Raw genomic sequence first — 20,898 nt, forward strand, 5'->3', positions numbered from 1 at the left:
TCTTGTGACGCCTTATTTTAATTTTCCTTATTTCTTATGTATATTGGTCTCTTATTTCAGAGGACCATTCTTCTTTAAAACCATTTTTAATGCAATTTTGGATGTGAGGGGACTTTCACTTCAGAACAACCGTTAAGTGTGGCACCATGTGCACCAAGGTATGCAATAAGTGAATGCTCCCAATTTATTCCCTGATTTAATAGTTTACATAATTGTTAATGTCAATACTTCTTTTCATCTTGAAAAGTAGCCTCAGATATTTCACACCAGTAGCAGGGCCGGTCGTGCACTTGTAACTGAACCATTTAATGCGAGTTAATTTCCTGAAATAACTCAAAGAAATCCCTGTTATTGGAATACCGGTGTGCAGACGCTGTGTATTAGAAAACTGCATCTACAAATCACAATCTCTAACGCTGAAGCACCAGTTCCAAAGGTTTTGCTCATTTGTTTATATGCTGAGGATCCTGGACTTGTAAATTGCCTTGCTGCAGTCTTGTAGGAGAGCTGGTTGCTGGCTTCTGTCACACATCCAGATTTATAAAGTTTATCTAATGGGCAAATGGCACCACACTGTCTGTTATAACCCATACACATAGCTAAACTCGATCTAGATCTTAAATAGGGCACACTTTTTATTTTTAACTGAAGCCTTCTGCTTAAGGCCACGTGCAGACATTCAGTATTTGGTGAGTTTTTTACCTCAGTATCTGAAAGCCAAAACCAAGAGTAGGTAAAAAAATTCAGCAGTAGTGCCCATATTACTATTATACTTTTCCTCTGATTGTTCTACTCCTGGTTTTTGGCTCACAAATACTGAGGTAAAAAACTCACCAAATACTCAACATCTGGTCCAATATTCTAGAGCTTTAGAACAGCAGCATTTAGGCCACGTGCAGACGTTGAATATTTGGTGAGGTTTTTACCTCAGTATTTGTAGCCAAAACCAGTAGTGGAGCAATCGGAGGAAAAGTATAATTGAAACATTTGTTCACCACTTCTTCATTTTGAACCCACTCCCGGTTTTTAGCTTACAAATGCGGAGGTAAAAAACTCACCAAATACTGAACGTCTGCACGTGGCCCAATACGCTAGAGCTCTAGAGCCGCAGCATTTAGACCACGTGCACCTGTTGAGTATTTGGTAAGGTTTTTTTACTTCTAAGTACTTGTAAGTCAAAACCAGGAGTGGGTATAAAATGCTGAAGTGGTGCTCAGGTTTCTATTACACTTTTCCTTCGATTGTTTCACTTCTCATTTTGGCTACAAATACTGAGGTAAAAAACTCCCCAAATACTCAACATAGGCACGTGGCCTTAGATACTGAGTTGTTCTGTACTAATAGTAATAGTATGGCATTAAAATGTCAAAAAATATATAGTATACTACTAAACTAATGGCCTCAGTACTCTATATGCTGAAGGGGACACTGTTCTCCAAAAGCCTGTTTGGAAATAGAATCCACTTTGTCCGTTCCTAAAACCTGCTTTTTTACTGTACATGGCTTAATTTATCCTTTATATAAAATATCACTATTGCTCATTGCTAGAGCTTAAAGGGAACCTGTCCTCAGATTCATGAAGACAGAATAGGTTTATTCTGAAATGCTAAGTCAGCTTTCCCTGCCTGAAACCATATAACAGACATCTTTTTCTCTCTATGTACACAAACACATCAGGAGAGACCTATCAGTAAACCGGAGCTGTCAGACGGGGACGCCCCAGACTAATCATCGCACAGTCCCCCGCCAGATTGTCAAAGTATTTTTTCTCTGAAATGCCACAAATTTCAGAGTAAAACCTGCTGATCTTGGTTCAGGCAGTACGGATCTGATGACAGGTTCCCTATACCAATATGAGATAAAGTAAGACAGACAACTTGTAGATTTTAACCTTTCCTCCTGCTACGAACCAAATAGGATGCAATCATAAACTGAGTGCTATTCCTGGATCAAAGGTTGGGCATTTTATGGTGAATTCACACACGGCAGACACTGTATATTGCAGAAATGTCTGTCACTGTCCAGTGCATCGGAATACAACACAACCCTATTTGGATGAGTGAAACTGAATTTCAGTCTCAAACATTTTCTTGTGGTTACAACCTTGAAGCTCTTATCAGTGTCTGTCATAAATTATTACCATTCTTTAATTCTAGCAGGAGAGGAACCCAGAATTCAGAAAACTGGAACAGGACCATTTTTTATGATAAAAGCAATCTAGGCAATTGTCTAGGACAGCACTGAAAAGGGGGAATGTGAGTCCATGAAAGTGGGCCATTGAGATAAACATTAAAGGGGTATTCCTATCTCCAAGATCCTATCCCAATATCTAGTAGGTATAATAGTAATACAGTGGAACCTTGGTTTACGAGAACAATACATTCTGGGAGTGTGCTTGTAAACCAAGTTACTCATCTAGCGAAGCAAGATTTCCCATGGGAAATTATTGGAATGCAGACAATTCGTTCCACAACTTGTTCAATGTCCCATCCTGGTCCCCTATTGTGCCATTCCACACACGCACAAACACGCACAAACACACATATTATGCTCACCTTACTTTCCGTTTCCTCGCCGTCCTCATGGTTCTTGTAGTTTGCCAGTACAGGATGCGTATTGGTTAACCATCGCGACCAATGCCGGAACTTCCGCTGCCAGAGCGCTGACATCAGAGGCATGAGCCGCTTGTCTCTGATTAGTCAGCGTGCTGCCTTTGAGTAGTGGCTGACAGCGGAAGTTCCTCCATCGTTGCGATGGTTACCCAATACACATCCTGTACCGGCGAATTACAAGAACCAGGAAGCCGGCGAGGGAATTGAAGGTACGGGAAGCACAATATGTGTGTGTGTGTGTGTGTGTGTGTGTCTCTGTGCGTGTTTGTGCGTGCTTGTGTGTTTGTGCGGACTGCAAGAGCAGGTCAGAGCATGGTGATAGTACAGAACCGGAAGTGTGTGCGGTGAGTATTTGCTCGTACAGCAAAGCTTGCTCGTAAACTGAGTTACAAATTTACAGCAAGCTTTGCTCGTATAGCGAAATACTCTCACACCAAGTTACTCGTAAACCGAGATTCCACTGTATTAGAAAATACCTCCAATTAGAAATGTAGTACAATTCTCTTGATATAGCCATGTCTCTTACCTCATGTTCAGGGCATTGTAGGTTAGGTATCCATCGTTTCATCCACTCATATAGTGACAGTCAGTTTGTTGCTCATGTTCGTAACCATAGATACCTAAACTATAATGTCCTGCACATGAGGTAAGAGACATGGTTATAGCATGAGAATTATACTACATTTCTAAGTGTAGGTATTTGCTTATACTGTTATTATTACACCTACTACATATTGGGATAGGAATTTAGAGATGGGAATACCCTTTTAAGGGGAATCTGTCACCCCACACTAAAAATTCAGCCACCCAAGCATCTACAGTGCCTTGCAAAAGTATTTGGCCCCCTTGAATTTTTCAACCTTTTCCCACATTTCAGGCTTCAAACATAAAGATAAACATTTTTAATGTTATGGTGAAGAATCAATAACAAGTGGGACATAATTGTGAAGTTGAACAAAATTTATTGCTTATTTTAAACTTTTGTAAAAAAGAATAAACTGAAAACTGGGGCGTGCAATATTATTCGGCCCCTTTACTTTCAGTGCAGCATACTCACTCCAGAAGTTCATTGAGGATCTCTGAATGATGCAATGTTGTGCTAAATGACTGATGAGGATAAATATAATCCACCTGTGTGTAATCAAGTCTCCGTATAAATGCACCTGCTGTGTGATAGTCTTAGTGTTCTGTTTAAAGCACAGAGAGTATCATGAAGACCAAGGAACACAACAGGCAGGTCCATGATACTGTTGTGGAGAAGTTTAAAGCCGGATTTGGTTACAAAAAGATTTTCACAACTTTAAACATCCCAAGGAGCACTGCAAGCGATCATATTGAAATGGAAGGAGAATCATACCACTGCAAATCTACCAAGACCCGGCCGTCCCTCAAAAATTTAATCTCAAACAAGGAGAAGATTGATCAGAGATGCAGCCAATAGGCCCATGATCACTCTGGATGAACTGCAGAGATCTACAGCTGAGGTGGGAGAGTCTGTCCATAGGACAACAATCAGTCATACACTGCACAAATCTGGCCTTTATAGAAGAGTGGCAAGAAGAAAGCCATTTCTCAAAAATATCCATGAAAAGTGTAGTTTAATGTTTCCCACAAGCCACCTGGGAAACACACCAAACATGTGGAAGAAGGTGCTCTGGTCAGATGAAACCAAAATCAAACTTTTTAGGCACAATGCCAAATGATATGTTTGGCAAAAAAGCAACACATCTCATCACCCTGAACACACCATCCCCACTGTCAAACATGGTGGTGGCAGCATCATGGTTTGTGCCTGCTTTTCTTCAGCAGGGACAGGGAAGATGGTTAAAATTCATGGGAAGATGAATGGAGCCAAATACAGGACCATTCTTGAAGAAAACCTGTTAGAGTCTGCAAAAGACCTGAGACTGGGACGGAGATTTGTCTTCCAACAAAACAATGATCCCAAACATAAAGCAAAATCTACAATGGAATGGTTCACAAATAAACTTTTCCAGGTGTTAGAATGGCCAAGTCAAAGTCCAGACCTGAATCCAATCGAGAATCTGTGGAAAGAGCTGAAAACTGCTGTTCACAAACGCTCTCCATCCAACCTCATTCAGCTCCAGCTATTTGCAAAGGAAGAATGGGCAAGAATTTCAGTCTCTCGATGTGCAAAACTGATAGAGACATACCCCAAGTGACTTGCAGCTGTAATCGCAGCAAAAGTTGGCACTACAAAGTATTAACTTAAAGGGGCCGAATATATTGCACGCCCCAATTTCAGTTATTTATTTTTATAAAAGTTTAAAATAAGCAATACATTTCGTTCAACTTCACAATTGTGTCCCACTTGTTGATTCTTCACCATAACATAAATTTTTTTATCTTTATGTTTGAAGCCTGAAATGTGGGAAAAGGTTGAAAAATTCAAAGGGGCCGAATACTTTCGCAAGGCACTGTATATAGGAGACTTAGCCCCTATAACTATCATACAAATAACATACATTTTAGAGGTATAGCTGCACAAAAGTTACCTTTCTATATATAGGAAAATGAGGTCATTTTGGTGCATCCTTGGGGTAACCAATGTCTTGTAATAAATTGGATCGTGTCAATGCTTTACCAATAAATAGTACAAACAGCCAAACACAAGTGGTAATACAATTAAAGTGGTAACGGTTAAAACGTAGCTTTTAATGGCTTATAATAAAAAATTTAGACCACACAACAAAAATGGTTGTAGAACCAACCTAAAATAATTAGGGCCAATGTTAGGCTCCTACTATCTGTCAGAAGTAGGACAAACGGAAGCGGTAGGGGAGTCCCCCACCGTAACCGATAATAATGAAAGTGACAAATGGATTATTTAGATTGTTACACGTATATGCACACCAATATGTACTGCGCTTTAGTCTACACTACACAACATAATTATAAGGACCAAAAGTCCGGCCCCACTGTAGCAATACAAGAAAAAGAAAGTTGTCCAATAGAGGGGGGGGCGGACTCAGCCTCACAATACCCCTCAAATGGCAACAATCTGACCTTAATAGGTTCTTAGACCTCCCAACGCGTTTCTTAATTCACTTAGTTATCAGGGGACTGTGGTCAAGAAACAAAAGGCTTCAGTATCATACGGACTTCCTGTATGGTGTGTTAGGTCATGGCATCTACAGTGGGGCCGGACTTTTGGTCCTTATAATTATGTTGCGTACTGTAGACTAAAACGCAGTACATATTGGTGTGCATATACGTGTGACAATCTAAATAATCCATTTGTCACTTTCATTATTATCGGTCACGGTGGGGGACTCCCCTACCGCTTCCGTTTGTCCTACTTCTGACAAATAGTAGGAGCCTAAAGGCCCCGTCACACTAAGCAACATCGCTAGCAACATCGCTAGCAACATCGCTGCTAACGAACAACTTTTGTGACGTAGCAGCGATGTTGCTAGCGATGTCGCTGTGTGTGACATCCAGCAACAACCTGGCCCCTGCTGTGAGGTCGTTGGTTGTTGCTGAATGTCCTGGGCTATTTTTTAGTTGTTGCTGTCCCGCTGTGAAGCACACATCGCTGTGTGTGACAGCGACAGAGCAACAACTAAATGTGCAGGCAGCAGGAGCCGGCTTCTGCGGACACTGGTAACCACGGTAAACAACGGGTAACCAAGAAGCCCTTACCTTGGTTACCCGATATTTACCTTCGTTACCAGCGTCCCCGCTCTCAGCTGTCAGTGCCGGCTCCCTGCTATCTGCACATGTAGCCGGATTACACATCGGGTAATTAACCCGATGTGTACTGTGGCTAGGAGTGCAGGGAACAGGAGCCGGCACTGGCAGTGTGAGAGCGGGGGACACTGGTAACGAAGGTAAATATCGGATAACCAAGGAAAGGGCTTCTTGGTTACCCGATGTTTACTGTGGTTACCAGCGTCCGCAGAAGCCGGCTCCTGCTGCCTGCACACGTAGCAGAGTACACATTGGGTAATTAACCCGATGTGTACTGTGGCTAGGTGTGCAGGGAGCCAGCGCTAAGCGGTGTGCACTGGTAACCAAGGTAAATATCGGGTTGGTTACCCGATATTTACCAGTTACCACGCGGCGCTGCTGGCTGGGGGCTGTGACACTGGTTGCTGGTGAGCTCACCAGCAACTCGTGTAGCGACGCTCCAGCGATCCCTGCCAGGTCAGGTTGCTGGTGGGATCGCTGGAGCGTCGCAGTGTGACATCTCACTAACATTGGCCCTAATTATTTTAGGTTGGTTCTACAACCATTTTTGTTGTGTGGTCTAAATTTTTTATTATAAGCCATTAAAAGCTATGTTTTAACCGTTACCACTTTAACTGTATTACCACTTGTGCTTGGCTGTTTGTACTAACCAATGACTTGGTCTACTGTATCACTCTCCAATTTGCATATCTATCACTGTCCATGAGAAAGCGAGTGCTGTCAATCAGGGACAGTGATAGATATGCAAATCAGAGGGCATCATCGTCAAAGTCCCTATATAGATGTTTCAGAAGCTAAATTTGCAGTTTGAGGGTAACAGCGTTTCTTAAAACAAACAAAATAATGTTATGGTCAGATTGAGCAGTTATGATCACTGGAAACATTTTGCCAATTTTCACTATCGCTTATGAAAATGCAGCCAATTTATGGCCATGTGATAGCTGTCTTATGCGTGTCACCAACTTTTTTCGATTGTTTCTTGAATCCTGATGTTTTGCTAAACCCAAATAATTGCTGCATCTAGAACAGATGTAAAGTCATATTTTCTGTTATTTATATAAAATCTGTAAAAAATAAACTTTTTTGCCTTTATTGTAAAACAAAACCCCACAATAGACACAATGTTGTAATGATCCCTATACTTCTTAGATTTTCTAAATTCTAGTTTCTAGTTATTATTACGCTTTCTAACTCTGGTTACAGATTTCTGAGCTAATGGTTATATGATGGACAAAGTGTAATCTGACACTAAGGGCACATTACTCATCATATGGGGAACAACCTTGGGCTGTGTCTGGTTCTTTTGGTAAAAAAAATACACAAGTATTAGAGGAACACCCAGGGTAAAAAATGAAACCTGATATACCAATGCTGTGTTGTGGATTTTCATCAATAACCAGGGAACAAATGTCCATATATCCCATGCTCCCGAAGTTTGTGATATTGTGCATTCTCCAAACAGGGGGATTACGAGATTACAGCATATTGTAATTTACAAAGATTTACTTTTCTAGAATTTAAACATTAATGGAAAAGGTCATCAATATTGGACTGTGTCTGACTCTAGTGAATCCAACAATTAGCAGAATTGAGGCCCACACTCTTCCGCATGTATAGGTGAACCATTATACCTGAAAAAAAATTACAGAAACTTTTTAAATTGGCCTTATCTTGCTATAACACTATAAAGACTACTATATAATTATTATCAGCCCTGCACTGTCAAGCTGCCACCAGGGGGAGCCGGAGCTCTGCAGCAGAAGACACTACACGGAGCAACAAGAGCCAGGAAGTAGATACACAGTGTGTGTTCATACACTGCCTCACAACACAGCTGGGGAGCAGAGCTGCGGGGCGTGCGAGGAATGGTCAGGCGGGCCGGGTCAACCACAGTACGGGCAGAAGGAGGACCGGAAGAAAGAGCAGAAGCGGAGTCGAGGACAGGCCGAGGTCAGTACCAGAGGAAGCAACCGAGTGGGGAGGTAGGGGAGGGGACAGAGGAATGGGGAGACGACTAGGGGATGGAACACAGACAGGGCTTGGGGGCACAGACGGATCAGGATAACACTTACAGGACCAGCAATCACAGGCAAAGCAGAGCTAAGCTTATAGCCGGCGATGGTTCACTGGAGATGTCAGTTTTTAAAGTATTCAAGCTCCGGAAGTGAGGCTCGGGAGAAGGCTCCACCCCCTTGCCATGTGGACGGGGAGGCGGAACCGTGACACGCACATACTTTAGGTGCTCATCATAAGATTCATATCCTTGCATTGCAGGTTGCAATCGAGCAAGTGATCTTCAGAAAAACTGATACTACTTTTTCCTGGGTGACAAGTCATGGTGACAAGTCACTTTTAGAGCTGTGATTTTGCAAATATATCGCAAGCAAATGGCAGTATCATGTGGCTTGAATTGTCTATGGCAAGTGAGTCATATTATGCAACTTGCGACCAGCGACAGAAAATCCAACACATTTGGAAACCATTGCAAATCTGTGTTGCAGCTGCTGGAGGTCTCAGGTCGCCATGCGGAAAGAAGCGAAGTAACTGACAAGTCCATGGGGAATCAGGGTCTCTGTCGTTACATCATGAGTCTCTCAAATGGAAAAAAAACTTGGTGACAGCTTCCTTTCAACCCCTTACTGACATATGATGTAATAGTACATAATATGTCATATCCACTTCTTTAATGTGGGTTCAGGAACTGAGCCGACATCTTTGTTTACAGATGATTGTATTATTCAACCATCATCTGCCTTTAACACTAGAAGTCCCAGAGAGGGGTCATTTAACATTTCAACCTTTGGAACCCAGAGAGCTCTAAATTTCTGGGAATTCTAGTGTTAAGAGCTGCGAATGGCACACCCACAGCTGCTATCCTGTTAAATGCTGCTGTCAATCTATGTCATTGCCATTACCAGCATGCAGCCCAGGGGGCGCTCTGTTCTAACCGCCTATCAGCTTTTCGCAATGCCATCATACGGTGTCAATGGGTTGCTACAACGGCTGAGGTCTGCTGGAAACCCCTGTGCCTGTCATGATCATACTCCTATGAGAGCCAATCCGTCACTGACGTTCATAAGAGACCATGATTTTTTTTAACACTATAAAGCATTACTACTCTATTGCTGTACATAGTACTCGAGAGAATGGTTTATGGCAGGTTCAAGTTCCCTAAGCAGATTACAAAATACAAAAAATAAATAACAAAGAAATGTTGTTAAAAAAGTTTCACAAATGTAAAAAAAAACATTAAAATTTGAATTACCCTCTTTATCCTTCAGTAAAAATAAAGATATAAAAAATACACATGTGGTATAACTACATCAATCAATATCTGATATATCAAAATATAAAATGAATAAACCCAATCTATAAATGCTGTAGTGAAAAAAAAAATTAAAATGCCAAATTTTTTTGGGGTTCTGCAACACCGCAAAAATAATGAGGAGATCGAACCATTATGACTACCAAAAATAATATTAAAAAAATATCAGCAGTCAAATAATGAGCCCTGGACAGCTGAATGGAAAACTGAAAGTGTTAGACATCTCGAAAAATGCCATACAAGTGAAATGATTTTGTATGATTTTCTGATTTTGTTCTTACTATATGTATACAGTACAGACCAAAAGTTTGGACACACCTCCTCATTCAAAGAGTTTTCTTTGTTTTCATGAGTCTGAAAATTGTAGATTCACATTGAAGGCATCAAAATTATGAATTGACACATGTGGAATGAAATACTTAACAAAAAAGTGTGAAACAATTGAAAATATGTCTAATATTCTAGGTTCTTCAAAGTAGCCACCTTTTGCTTTGATTACTGCTTTGCACACTCTTGGCATTCTCTTGATTAGGTTCAAGAGGTAGTCACCGGAAATTGTCTTCCAACAGTCTTGAAGGAGTTCCCAGAGATGCTTAGCACTTGTTGGCCCTTTTGTATTGCCTTCACTCTGCGGTCCAGCTCACCCCAAACCATCTCGTTTGGGTTCAGGTCTGGTGACTGTGGAGGCCAGGTCAACTGGCGCAGCACCCCATCAAATAGCCCTTACACAGCCTGGAGGTGTGTTTGGGGTCATTGTCTTGTTGAAAAATAAATGATTGTGCAACTAAACGCAAATCGGATGGAATATCATGCCGCTGCAAGATGCTGTGGTAGCCATGCTGGTTCAGTATGCCTTCAATTTTGAATAAATCCCCAACAGTGTCACCAGCAAAGCACCCCCACACCATCACACCTCCTCCTCCATGCTTCACGATGGGAACCAGGCATGTAGAGTCCATCCGTTCACCTTTTCTGCGTCGCACAAAGACACGGTGATTGGATCCAAAGATCTCAAATTTGGACTCATCAGACCAAATCAAAAATTTCCACTGGTCTAATGTCCATTCCTTGTGTTCTTCAGCCCAAACAAGTCTCTTCTGCTTGTTGCCTATCCTTAGCAGTGGTTTCCTAGCAGCTATTTTACTATGAAGGCCTGCTGCACGAAGTCTCCTCTTAACAGTTGTTCTACAGATGTGTCTGCTGCTAGAACTCTATGTGGCATTGACCTGGTCTTTAATCTGGGCTGCTGTTAACCTGCCATTTCTGAGGCTGTTGACTCAGATAAACTTATCCTCCGCAGCAGAGGTGACCCTTGGTCTTCCTTTCCTGGGGCGGTCCTCATGTGAGCCAGTTTCTTTGTAGTGTTTGATGGTTTTTGCCACTGCACTTGGGGACACTTTCAAAGTTTTCCCAATTTTTTGGACTGACTGACCTTCATTTCTCAAAGTAATGATGGTCACTCATTTTTCTTTACTTAGCTGCCTTATGTGTCTAATATATGTTTTCAAAATTTTGTGTTTGTTGCTTATGGCAACAGTGTTCTAAACATGCGGGAAAACAAAATATCGGAGTGTAATGCAATATTCACAGCAACTGAGAGCAGAAGAGTGATAAAATTCTTATTTCTGCAAGGAAAGTCTGCAAAGGATATTCATGGTGATTTGTTGCAGACGTTGGGGGATCAATGCCCTTCATATTCCTCAGATAAGGGCTGGGTTGCCAAATTTAAAACGGGCCACTTCAGCACCAATGATGAGGAACGTCCTGGTCAACCTAGAGTGGTTGTTGTTCCGGAGATCGTCGATGCTGTGCACAACCTCATACTGGAGAATTGACAAATTTCAGCTAAAGCAATAGCAGACATCATGGAGATTTCCCGTGAACGTGTTTGTGTCACTATCCATGAACATTTGGACATAAGGAAGATAGCTGCAAAGTGGGTCCCCAAATGTTTGACAACAGATCAGAGAAGCATGCGAGTGAAAACTTCCCAGTCCATTTTGTCAGCGTTTCCGGACTGATAAAAACTTTCTGGATCAACTGGTCACTATGGATGAGACCTGAATTTATTTTTATAACCCTGAAAACAAGGAGCAATCAAAAGAGTAAAAGCACAGTGGTTCCCCTCATCCAAACAAGTTCAGGGTGCAAAAATCAGCCACTAAGGTGATGGCGTCTGTGTTCTGGGATAAGGAGAGCGTGCTGCTTGTGGACTACCTTCAAAAGGGTTCCACCATCAATGCAAGGTATTACATTGAACTTCTAGACCAATTGAAGGCAGCTCTGAAGACCAAAAAGCACAGCAAGCTGTCCAAAGGAATCTTGTTCCTGCAAGATAACGCCTCCGCTCACACTGCACAAGCGACCATGGCAAAACTTGCAGAGCTGGTCTTCCAGCTGGTTGACCACCCACCTAATTCACCAGATCTAGCTCTCTCCGACTATCATCTGTTTCCAAACCTGAAGTAACACCTCAAGTGTACCAAATTTCACACCATCTCTGATGCCATGGCTGTTACAGATGCCTGGCTTGAGGCACAACTGAAATCCTTCTTTTTGCTAGGCTTACAGAGCTTGGAATACCGATGTAAGAAGTGTGGTAATGTAACGGGGTGCCAGGGGCGCCTCTGGGCTTGTAGTCGTGGCCCCTTCTGTCAGGCTTACCCCTGGCTCTGCCGTCACTATCGGGACGGGAGATGTCTTGGTGGGGCAGAGTGTGGTGGTGCAGATGTCGTCCGACGTATTAACACTCTACAGGCATGGTTCGATGCAAATAAAAGACATTCTTTATTTCACAACTCTTTCCCAAAAACCGGCAGTTACAGATGACTTCACGTTCTTTTCTTAGCTGGGGAAAGCCTGCCCTGACGTCTCCTCCAGTGGGGATGTGCCCGGCTAATCCACTTCACCTGGCTCCCACTTATGGCTACCCACAGCCCGGACCCACACCGGGACTGCTTCGCACTATGAGGTTCCGCCCGCTCCTTTTCTCTCCGGCTTCCCTGTTCTTCCAGCTCCCTTCTTTCTTTCTTTCTTTCTGCCCACTCAGCTCCACACTCTGCCCCTGGCTGTTTCTTCTCTCCCGTCCCGGACACAACTGCCTTCAGCACACACTTCCTTTCCCCCTAAGCTGCCGGCTCCTCCTCCCTCCTGTACAGTTTCTATGGGGACAGCATTAACCACTTCAGAGAAAACCTGTGCTTCCTTGTAAGGGGTCTGCCCACCCCTTACATACCTCCCCTCTTTAAGCCTAAGCCTCCCGGCAAGGCACAAATCTAAAATCACATTTTAAAACTAAACAAAGTCATTTTAATGAAACTGCGAACATGTTCACCTGAGGGCACCCGCAAGGGCACACCAGTCCAGCGCCCGGAGTTCCTCCTGGAAGCTCCCGGTCTTAGTCGTGCCCGGAGGCCGTCGGCAGGCACTCCCGGTCTTAGTGGAGTTTCTGCCCGGAGGCTTTTGCAGCACTCCCGGTCTTAGACGTTAGCTGGCAGGAACACAACTCGGCAAAAATCTTCTTAACGACGTGGAGGGAGCCCCTGGCTCAGTCCAGCATCAGGCTCTCTTCCGGGCTCAGCAACTTGAACGGTTACAAACAACACACCTTCTTCCGGCTCAAAACAACGCCGGTGTTGAACAAAAACAGGCCCGCCATCTTCCGGTCTTGAAAAGTCACTCCGGATGATATGCACGTTGCCATTCGGCTCGTTGGGCCTGCACGTACTCCGACAGGGACTGTCCGGGCAACCGGCGCAGCCTCCGGAAGGGCTCGTAGTTGGCGGGTTGCTCCATTGTCTCGGGTGGGAGAGTTCAGCTAGCACCGTCTTTGCTGCGACCGCCGCCGGTATTGGCATTCCTCCCACTCGATTTCCTGTTGCCACTGTGCGGCCTCTTGTGTAGTGGGCCGCTCCGGTCCTCCTGGCACAGCCAGTAGGTTAAGGGTGGGTCCTTCCGCAGCCGCAGTCTGCTTCGGGCGTCCTCTGCCCAGGTTAGTCGCTACTAGTGCGGCTACCGCAGCTTGCTGTCTTCCTGGAGTCTCCATTTTGCTCGGAGTCAGCATTTCTGGTAATGGCGTCGGGGTCAGTGGAGATGCTGGAGGAAGTGGAGGCGGGCTTACTTTTCCCGCTCTTGGGTATACTCCACCCCCAGTCTCACACATCAGGTCGATCCCTACGCGGCGTTCTTCTTTTTCTCTGGAACACCGCCCACTTCACATATCTTCCTTCGTGCCCTGGGACCGGCACCTCCCCTCTTTGGGCAGAGTACTCCGAACTTCTTTTTCGGCACCGGCCAGCCCCAGGCTCTTCTTTTGGCGCCAGCTTTTCGCGCGCTTTCTTCATCTTCACAGACGACGGCCATCTTGCCGCCATCTTGTGCCCGGTCCAACGCTGCAGGCACTGTATCTTCTTCCCACCATGGGACTGGAAATCTTTTCTCATAGTCCGGATCCCGTGCCCTAGGCACCACTTGATCTCTGGCTTCTTGGGTCCCTGGCAGGGAATTCGCATCCTGCCGACTACGCCACATGTAACGGGGTGCCAGGGGCGCCTCTGGGCTTGTAGTCGTGGCCCCTTCTGTCAGGCTTACCCCTGGCTCCGCCGTCACTATCGGGACGGGAGATGTCTTGGTGGGGCAGAGTGTGGTGGTGCAGATGTCGTCCGACGTATTAACACTCTACAGGCATGGTTCGATGCAAATAAAAGACATTCTTTATTTCACAACTCTTTCCCAAAAACCGGCAGTTACAGATGACTTCACGTTCTTTTCTTAGCTGGGGAAAGCCTGCCCTGACGTCTCCTCCAGTGGGGATGTGCCCGGCTAATCCACTTCACCTGGCTCCCACTTATGGCTACCCACAGCCCGGACCCACACCGGGACTGCTTCGCACTATGAGGTTCCGCCCGCTCCTTTTCTCTCCGGCTTCCCTGTTCTTCCAGCTCCCTTCTTTCTTTCTTTCTTTCTGCCCACTCAGCTCCACACTCTGCCCCTGGCTGTTTCTTCTCTCCCGTCCCGGACACAACTGCCTTCAGCACACACTTCCTTTCCCCCTAAGCTGCCGGCTCCTCCTCCCTCCTGTACAGTTTCTATGGGGACAGCATTAACCACTTCAGAGAAAACCTGTGCTTCCTTGTAAGGGGTCTGCCCACCCCTTACAGTAACATCAGTGGAGAGTATGTGAAATAAATGTAAAGTTTCATCATCCTATCTCATTTCTTTCTGGGTAAAGCCAAAGATTTATCAGCAGTCCCTTGTAATCAATAACAATAAAATCCAAAACAAAAATTGCAGAAATTATCTTTTTTTGCCATTTTGCAGCACTTGTAATAATTTTCCCGCTTTTCAGTATATCACATGACAACAATCTATGTTGTTATGCAAAAACACAACTCGTGCTGTGAAAAGAAAACCCTCAAATGTCTATGTCCATGGAAAAATGTAAAAAAAAAGTTACAGGTCTTGGAGGAAGGTGTGAAAAAGAATGAAGGCGCAAAAATGACAACTCTGATTGAGAAGGCATTAAAACATTAATGAAAAATGGAAGACATTGTAAAAAGTCAACTTATAAAAAAAAAAAATCCTGTTTTAAAAATCGGATGAAAAAAAATTGATGTAACTTGGAGGCAAAATGAGGGTGAGTGCAACCTGTTTTCTTTTCTTCCTTACTGGATATGGATTTTTTTTTCTTGCCTAGCATCCGTATGCAATGCTTTCTTTTTCTCACCATTTATTATTCTAGTCATTTACAGGACCATTTACAGTGTTCTATACTATAGAATGGTAATCTATATATATAATTGCCTCATTCTGTCTGTCTGTCTTGCTCCAAAATAACGTCATTACAGTGACAACCGTCGCCACACCGCGCGCGCTAAAGAGCCTGCGACCAACGGCTTAGTCAATTGAATAGCCTGAACTACGGGCCGACAGGACGACGCCCGACACTTTTCCCCGCACCCACACGGAGCCCCGACTCCCCGGTGAGTGCTGCAACCCCGGGAGCCCACACCGGCAACCCAGTTGACACATACGCACCACTCGCCTCCGCCCCCCGCACACATTGCCACACTCGGCTCCCCCCCCCACCGCACTCCGCCCTCTGCATGTATACACTGAACACACACACACACACGAATAGTCACCTGTCCCCAGCCATGCAGTCTCCAGCACTGACGTCCTCAGGTCCATGGCCCCGCTCGGCTCCGCCCCCCCGCACTCCACCCTCCACATCTATACACTGAACACACACACACACCTGGATAGTCACCTGTCCCCAGCCATACAGACCCCAACACTGACGTCTTCAGCGCCATGGCCCACACACATTGCACCGCAGGATGGGGGCACATGTCAGGATGGTGGCTGCACCACGATGGGGGCACATACCAGCATTGGGCCACATCACAGCATCAGCATATTTTTACTTAACTTTACACTGTTCATGGCCTTCTTTCGTTACAAGCCATGGACATCATTAAGCATGAGACTCATCTATTAAAACTGTTCCTTCTGTTGTTTGTCATTTTAAAACCAATAAACAATTATAAGAATACTAAATTAAACCTAACCCATGCAGTCCATTCACTACCTTATTATTCAATCTGCTAACCTACATACACATTCTAGACTACCCGATACGTTAGAATCGGGCCACCTTCTAGTGTATCCATAAATAAACGGACGGCATATGGATGGTTCATTTTTTTCTCGCACCCATAAACCTTCATTGGCGAGTCTCATCCAATATACACGGCCATATACAGCATCCTACAATTTTTTTCCTCTTACTGAAAACAACTGAGAAGAAATCTCAGATCAGTGCTGCCTCGTTGAATAACATGGGTCCGAGTGCAATGCGATTTTCTATCAGATTGCAATCGTCGGAGTTATACGTAAATGTGAGCAAGACCTTACACTGATGTAACCTTAGAAATAGTTTATATCTGCTCATGTTCACATAGACAATGAGGAGCGCTGTGTAAGGTGATGGGGGACACTGGAAGGTATGGCTACATCAGGTGGGCAGACAAGTTGGAATATGTAGGAGCCGTCCAGCTGGGAGGACTGGTGGAAAAAGAATCACATCATCCAGGACTCTCCAATTCTAGCTTGTCAGGAAGTGAGCGATCCCTTCAGGGAGCTCTGAATGCAGCTTGTCCATTGTTGTGCTGGCTGACTGGATGCCTGGCTTCTCTCAGTCTTCCTCATACCACCCAAGTAGAAGGAGGAGTGTAGTAGCAGCGTCAGCTGACCTGTTCCTCATTATGAAGCATCTCAGCTGTTGAACAGCTCAAGCCGTGACATAACTGTCTCTTTGACCTCCTTTGACCTAGTCAGATAGTTCCTGTAAATACAGTAATTGCCCCCAGAACGATGGAGTGCATCATGTCTGCAATAAATGAGGTTTGCAGCATCTCACCGACTCCGAATCCTTCAGTGTAAGCTTTGCAGAGTGCGTGTGAGAGGCACTAACAAGCCCAAATTGCTTTCCATGCTTTCAAGGACTTACTGCACCCTATAAAAATACAGGGAAAGTACATTCCACAGTTTTCAGGCGGCCTGTTTAATTTCAGCGCATTATTTGGCTGACGTACATGAAGCCAGCCGTGGTAATCTCATGTTACAATCTGACACTGGTGTATACGGGCTTCTTACTATAAGCCTGAAGAACATCAGCTTCTTCAAAACGATACCGAAGGCGCCAACTGTTAACCATGTCATGCTGGCCAACGGTACAAAGTCCTCGATTAGATGAGCATTCCCTTATTTTCTCATTACTGAAGAATTTATCAGTGTGCAGACACTTTCCTATCATCTCTCAAATGATTTCGCCATAGAAAATTACTTGGCTTAGAAAAAAATCAGCCAACTGTTGTTTGGTGCCACCATGGTGGTAATGAGTAGTGATGGAATAGAAAGTTGATACATGCAATAATTACTATATGCTGCAAGAATTTCATGCACATGCTTGTGTCAGACCCAAGTAATAGATGCACATTACGTGTGGGTGGCTCGAAAAGTCCAGAGGTGTCTCCTATTGAATGAACATGGGTGGCTTGAAAAGTCCAGCGGTGTCTCCTATTGAATGAACATGGGTGGCTCGAAAAATCCAGAGGTGTCTCCTATTGAATGAAGCAACATTTCTGATGTCTCATAGATCTCGTATTATAATATGATCTGTCCAAATAATGATCCATTCGTCTTCTATTCTTGTGCTGTTACTTCCATCACTCACACTTCAACATTGTATATAATCATTTGTGGAAAAGATTCAATTCCCATTAACATCTCTTGCTACTGTTAGTTTTACATGGACCACCAACATTTCATAGACTGAATATTTCAAGCATCATTGGGACAGGTTCAATAATTCCATCATGTTACAGATGTTAGATCAGTTAAGTACATTTTCTGCTACTTTATATGCACATACTCTATCAACTATGTGCACTATTGTAGCACCACCTAATGGTACATTTGTGTAGTGCATTGGTTAGTCAATGATGCCAAAGAATCTAAATTGTCAATCTATAATACAAATAATCCAGGGGGTACCTGTCTGTCTTTAGGGGAGTTATACTTTTAGTAGGCAACCCAGAATAAGATTATAACATGGGGAGAAATTCATGTACTTTGAGTAGGGGCTACTTGAATTAGTAGTGTTAAGATACATTTCTTTTGGGTTTTCTCTGATCAACTCTTAACAAGTCACTACCTAATATTATGTAAGCCCTTCCATACTACAAGATCAGGCTCTGACCCATAAAGCATGGAATCCTCGAGCCCTTCCGAGGTGTCTTATGGCATCTGGTATCAAGATGTTAACCCGACCCTGATTCCAGCAGTGTATCACTTAGGCTAAGCTCACTTAGTGGCTCCATCTGGGATTACATTTGAATTCCTGCAAAATTCCCGCAAAACAGGATTCTAGCGTATGCGTTGATGGGGCCATTGACTATAATGATGCAGACGCAGTCCACATGTGCTCTCTTGTGCATAATTTTTTATTGTATGTGCCTATTGGAGATGTGCAGAAAGACATAGTAAACTACATCTTGCTGCCTGCCTTACCTAGCATTACCGTGTGCATCCTTATAGTCAAAGGCCCTATTGGTACATACACCAGAATCCTATTTTGGGGGGTCCGGACATAATCTTTGACAGAGCCACTGAATGTAGGGCCAAATGCTATGTGATCCCAGCCTTACTGTGCTGCTTGCTGCAGTTTTGGTAAAATTAATTTTCTATCTACGGCAGATCTACCAGGTCATAAATGCTGAGCTCTGTATAGCCCCACCCATATGGTTGATTTTCACCTTTCTGTGTACACTGTACATAAGCAGAAAGTTGTCAATAAGTGGTGGGGTGGGGTTATACAGAGCTCATGAATATGGAGGACTACAGTAGATTTACTAGTCCTCTAGTGATAATTCCCTGCTGATAAAACAATGATTTTTATCAAAACTACAGCAAACAACTGAGTAAGTGACACATCACTGGAATCAGGGTCTCTGCATCCACATTATGCCTCTCTTAGATTAGGTAGTAAAAGCCTAGTGAGTTATATAGTCTCTTTAATTCCTATAAATTGTAATATGTAGCCTTCATGGGACAGACTTCTTTTTTCATAACACCTTTTTGATCTAGGAAGTTTGTCAAGTTTCTCAGTTTCCTGCTGAAAGCAGCCATTGTAATTAGGGAACATTGCTCCTACTGTACTTCTGCAACAATATTCGGGTAGGTAGTACATGTCACAATAACATTCACATCAATGCCAGGAACCAGGGCTGCCCATCAGTAAGCAGCTGCCTGTACATTCATCAGACCAGATCACCACTTTGGACAATGAAATGGGACTCCCAAAATAACAGGATATCCATCAATTGAGATTGTTACTATTTTGTTATCATAACCTGTATGGAATCCAAGAAGAAAGTATTTAATTTTCCTTGTAGTGTCACTGCAAGGAAAATGAAGCATTGAACAGCGCCCATTGAAGTTAATGGACTGTTAGAGCAATTCATGGACATGTCAGAACCCCCAACTAAAACAGATGTCTCGTTCTAGTCACCTGACCACGGTAGCCAATCACAAGCTTCAGATGATGTCTCCATCTAACCCCTGACCACTGCAGCTTATCACAGAAATCAGATGATGTCTCGTTTTAGTCACCTGACCACTGCAGCCAATCACAGAACTCATATGATGTATCTTTCTAGTCAAATGACTACTGCAGCCAATCCCATACCTCAGATTTTGTTTTGTTCTAGACACCTGATCACTGCAGGTAATCACAGACACCAAATGGCATCTTCATCTAGCCCCTGACCACTGCAGCTAATCACAAATGTCAGTTGATGTCTTGTCCTAGTCACCTGACCACTACAGCTAATCACAGGCCTAAGAGGTTAAATAAAGAAAAAAACTGGACATCTTCACTTTCTGATCTGGTTGAGATCAAATAGGTGACCTTCATTGCAATGAAGGGGTCCAGGTTAGGTGAGTATGACTTCTTCCTTAATTTCACTTTTCGCTTTTCTTTCTTTTGTTCATTCTTTCTTTCCATCTTTCTTTCTTTCTTTCTTTCTTTCTTCCACCCTTACTTTCTATCTTCCTTCCTTCCTTTTTTTCTTCTTTTCTCTTATCATTAGCAGAGAATGTAAAAAAATCTCCTCGACAATATATCTATTTGATTGAACTAATACTTGAAATATTTGACTTCTAGCTATATTTTCCTTCTGTGCAGAATTGTTTCTTTTTCTTGCTTTCTTTCTTCCTTTTTCTTCCTTTTTCTTCCTTTCTTCCTTCCTTTCTTTCCTTCTTTCTTTCTTACTTTCTTTCTTTCTTTCCTTCCTTCTTTCTTTCTTTCTTTCTTTTTTCCTTCCTTTCTCTGTTACTTCTTTCCATCCTTTTTTTTTCCTTCATTCTTTCTTTCTTCCATTCACAGGCAGAGAATGTTAAAAAAAATATCCTTAACAATGTATCTGTTTGATTTAATTAATATTTGTAATATTTATGACCTATAGCTGTATTTTTGCTTCTGGAGTGACCACCAAACCATCTTCACTTAACAAATGTTCAAAATTGATGTATTTAAGGCCTAAAACACACTTCCGCAAAAAAAACGTACGTGTCTTTTTCGGGTCCGTGTTCCGTCTTTTAGGGGCGTTTCTCCGGTACGTATGGCATCCGTGTGATGGCATATGCGAGCCGTGTGTGCGTGTGGAATATCCGTATTGACATAAAATA

General features: G+C 43.5%; 1 protein-coding gene across 1 annotated transcript in view; it reads left to right on the forward strand.

Annotated features, from left to right (window-relative positions):
- The window catches only part of GLI1 (GLI family zinc finger 1), a 224,651-nt gene that overhangs the window by 174,280 nt on the left and 29,473 nt on the right, over positions 1-20,898 (forward strand). The window lies entirely within an intron of this gene.

This window comes from Anomaloglossus baeobatrachus, chromosome 2 (assembly GCF_048569485.1).
Source record: "Anomaloglossus baeobatrachus isolate aAnoBae1 chromosome 2, aAnoBae1.hap1, whole genome shotgun sequence".
NCBI lineage: Eukaryota > Metazoa > Chordata > Amphibia > Anura > Aromobatidae > Anomaloglossus > Anomaloglossus baeobatrachus.